Consider the following 4,311-nt stretch of genomic DNA (forward strand, 5'->3'; position numbering starts at 1 on the left):
AAGACGGCAAGGATGGCTGAAAGGCGATGCAGGTGGCTTTGGAATGTGGACGAAAAAACAATCACGTCATCTAAGTAGCAGAGGCACGTCGTCCACTTAAAACCGCGCAGGAGGGAGTCCATCATGCGCTAGAAGGTCGCAGGGGCATTGCACAGGCCGAAAGGCGTGACTTTAAATTGGTACAGGCCGTCCGGGGTGACAAAGGCGGTTTTCTCCCGATCCCGTTCATCGACAGCGATCTGCCAGTACTCTGAGCGAAGATCGATGGAGGAAAAGTAGCTGGCGCCGTGCAAGCAGTCGAGAGCATCGTCAATTCGGGGCAAAGGGTAGACGTCTTTCTTAGTGACGGCATTCAGATGGCGGCAATCGACGCAGAATCGCCAGGTTTGATCTTTCTTTTTAACAAGCACCACAGGGGACGCCCAAGGACTACTCAAAGGCTCGATGATATTGCGGGCCAGCATCTTGTCCACCTCTGCCTGAATAACACGACGCTCTGCGAGGGAGACCCTATAGGGTCGTCTGTGAATAGGGCGGGCCTCGCCGCTGTCAATCTGGTGGGCGACAACAGAGGTTTGGCCCAAGGGACGGTCCCCAAAGTCAAAAATATCACTGTAGGAGGACAAGAGGCTATGAAGAGCTGTAGAATCAGCAGAGGGCAGATCGGCCGCGATCATCCTGGAAATGGAATCCACACGGGAGGGCTGCGATGTAGGGATATTGGAGACGGCAGTCGTTGGGTCAGGAGCCCGGGCAGAAACGGTGCAATCGGTCAATGGGGACAGATAAGCAAGTGAAATGCCGGTCGGAAGTACCTGAGGGGACAGGCTGAAGTTGAGGACAGGGAGGCAGGTGCAGTTGTTGGTGATGTGGACAATGGTGTCACCCACACTTCGCGCACTTTTATGTGGGAAGCTCCCAGACACCCTTAGAGCGTGTGGGGGCAGCGGTCTCGGACTCGAAGGAGATACCCTCGACTCAGCGTGGCAAACTCAGCGGAGACCAGCTACCAAGTGACAAGAGGTTTTTGGGCGTTGGGTGCCCAGCTTTCGCTGTTCGCAAGCCAGAGAATGGGTCGGAGCCAAAAGTTTACAAAACAAAACAAAGTTTATACAGCAATCGAGACGATACAGAGGGTTTCACAATCACTAGTACAGACACATACCAAGTGATTAATTGAACAATGCAACCCGTGCAAAGTTAAACTCGAGAGAGAATACAATACAGAGGCAATATTGCACCTAAACTGCACTAACACAAGAGAGAGAGGTAAACAAACAAAACACAATTTGTTCACCGGGCACTGCGGCAGTCCGACGACCAGAGTTCCATGACGATGCCGTCCCGCAGACTGGCGACCATTGCCTCGTTGGTCCGATGCTGGCCGAGTGGTGTTTTCCCGGGAGTCGAACGGGCGCGCTTCCATGAAGCTTAAACGGCGGTCCGGACTGACTTACAGCGGTCAACGTCCTTCTTTTATAAGCTGGCTCTCTCGTCTGTTTGTTCTACGCGCCGAAGTAGGCGCGCACATACACGCAGCATTGGCAGTGCTGCCTCCCTACCGTTCTCTCGCCGGCCGCGCGTCCTCATTGGTTAAAGTCAGGAGTCGTTTCGCGAAGGTTCCAGCGTGTTCTAGCGTGGCGCCGTCGTGGCGGCGTCGCCGACGTCCGAGTGCACAGGAGGGGGACGTGACTTAGTGCACGCAAGGCTACGCGCTTTTCCTCCGGTCAGCAGAAGAACCGACTCGCATGTTCGAGTATCTTCGGCGTGGATGACTCATTCCTTCGGCGCACGCCGTGGCGATGGAGAGAGAGGCACGCGCTCGGCGGGGGCTTTCCCTCTCTCCCGTTGGGCTCGCGCCGGCGAGACGCCGTGCGCGCGGCGGTTTTTCTTTGTTTGTTTCTAAAATGCGCCGAAGTTTGTGACAAATGGTGTGGGGAAAAAGGACGTTACGATTCAGAATCACAGCGGTGATAGGGCAGGCGACGTAGTCTCCATCAGGGACGGGAGGAGAAGGCGACATAGGGATGTAGACAGCAGCTTGTGGCGGGAGTCGAGCAAACTCGGTGGATTGAAGGCGATGTGAGCTGGTGGAGTCGTCATTGCACAGGGGCAGATCCAATCGGAGAAGGCCTGAGGAACAGTCAATGAGAGCTGAATGGGCGGTTAGAAAGTCAAGGCCAAGGATTATGTCCTAAGGGCACCTGGTCAGGACGGTGAACAGAACGGGGATATGACGTCCGGCAATGCTGACTCTCGCAGTGCACATTCCAATCACGGCAGCGGGGCTGCCATCGGCGACGCGAACCGTGGACATGGCGGCAGACGTTAAAACTTTCTTCAGACGGCGGCGCAAAGAAGAGCTCAGGACAGACACTTGGGCGCCAGTATCAATGAGGGCAAGGACCGGGACACCATCCACGAGAACATTCAAGAGATTACGGTGGGCAGCGGGGGTCAAGAGAGGATTTTCAGGCCGGGTCAATGATGCAGCGTCCCCTCCGGGGGCTGCATCGGCTAGTTTTCCGAGAAGTGGCGGGAGGTCGAAGGAGAAGGGCTGCGGCGGGTGGTAGGAGAACGCGAGCAGCGGCCTAATGGGGAAGGTGAGCGGCTGGACTAAGGAGCGTTCGGAGCGGGCTCGTCACGGAGCGGATCGGGACGTGGCGTGGAGCGGCGCGGGCCGTAGTCGTTGCGGCGGTCGACGAAGGAGTAGGAGCGAGGTGGCGGGGACCAACGGCTGCGGCAGTGACGGGAGATGTGGCCAACGCGAGAGCAGGTAAAACAGATCGGCCTGTCATCAGAGGTACCCCATTCGGCAGGATTGCGATATCGGTCCCGAGGCGAGTATCTGCAACTGTAAGTGGCAGCTGCGATCACTGGAGGGTCCGGGCTGGCATGAGCATTGTCCACGACGCGAGGAGAAGGAACGGCCATGTTCACAACCTCCTGGCATGGAAGAAACAGCGGGCGTCATCGCCTCCAGTTCGCGGCGCACGATACGGGTTAAGGTACCCGGGTCGGAAGGCTGCCGCAATGTTGGCAGATCTTCACAGGAGGAGCTAGCAGCAGTGTTCGGCAGCCGGTCAAAACGGTGAGAAATGTGCCGGTGTTTGGCCTGCTCGAAACGCCGGCACACCTCAAGAACAGAAGCGACCGTGGAACAGTCTTTGCACAGAAGCAGATTAAAGGCATTGTCGGCAATTCCTTTCAGTATGTGGCCAACGCGATCTGCCTCGGACATGTCTTTATCAACTTTACGGCACAAGGCGAGGACGTCTTGTATGTAGGCTATGTATGGCTCGGAGGATGTTTGGGCGCGTGACGCGAGTGCCTTCTTGGCGGCGAGTTGGCGGCCGATGGGTTTTCCGAAGAGGTCGCGGAGCTTCTGTTTACACATGTCCCATGAGGTCAAGTCCTCTTCGTGGGTTTCGAACCACACTCTCGCGGTGCCGGTCAGGTAAAATATCACATTAGCCAGCATCAGCGTTGGATCCCACCGGTTGTGCGTGCTGACGCGTTCGTAAAGGGCCAGCCAGTCGTCCACATCAACGTCGTCTGTACCGCAGAACGTGCCCGGTTCGCGGTGGTGGGCGACGACGACCGCTGGCGGTGTTGACGGAGAGGGAGATGGCTCGGACTCGGTAGACATGGTGGCGAGACGGCGGCCACGGCGGAGAGCCAGCTTGAGGTCGGGGATCGAATTTAGCAACCTCCACCAAATGATACGTGGCGGCTAGAAGCAGCAGTATAAGCAGCAGAGGTAACCTGCTACGCAAGGAACCGACGGCTTGGAGCAGTCTCACAGCACACAAGCGCGCACCTCAGCGTCGTCTTCGTTGCAAACCACTTCGTTGTCCTCCCAGCGTCCGTAGCTATATGCTTCGCATAAAACCGAGGGGAGCACCCCAGCTTCTTTAAAAACTCCTGGGTGAGTTCCGCGGTGAAATTGGTTCCGCAGTCTGACGATATTACCTCGGGGATGCCTGTCCTGCTGAACACCGTGAGAAGGGCGTCGCAGGTGGCTTTAGCACTGATGGAACAAAGACAGACGACCTCCGGCCAGCGCGTGCACAGGTAAATGACGCATAGTGAGTACCTGTGGCCCCTACCCGAGGCTGGTTCCAGCGGCCCGATGATGTCGACGTTTACCCGCTGAAACGGATATCGTAGCCTCACCAACGGCTCTATGGGCACGCTGTCTGCCCGACGCAGATCCGATCTCGTTTGGCAATTATGACAGCTATTACAATACCGCCTGACCTCGTCTTCTAGGCCTGGCCAATAAAAGCTGGCTTTAATTCTGGACTTCGT

At 56.8% G+C, this 4,311-nt stretch overlaps 1 pseudogene; it reads right to left on the bottom strand.

The window, feature by feature from the left end:
* Positions 1 to 2,517: 2,517 nt before the first annotated feature.
* LOC149338227 (uncharacterized) lies at positions 2,518 to 3,649 on the bottom strand (annotated as a pseudogene).
* Positions 3,650 to 4,311: the final 662 nt, after the last annotated feature.

This window comes from Amblyomma mixtum, chromosome 6 (genome assembly GCF_055824585.1).
Source record: "Amblyomma mixtum isolate Tamu chromosome 6, ASM5582458v1, whole genome shotgun sequence".
Lineage (NCBI taxonomy): Eukaryota > Metazoa > Arthropoda > Arachnida > Ixodida > Ixodidae > Amblyomma > Amblyomma mixtum.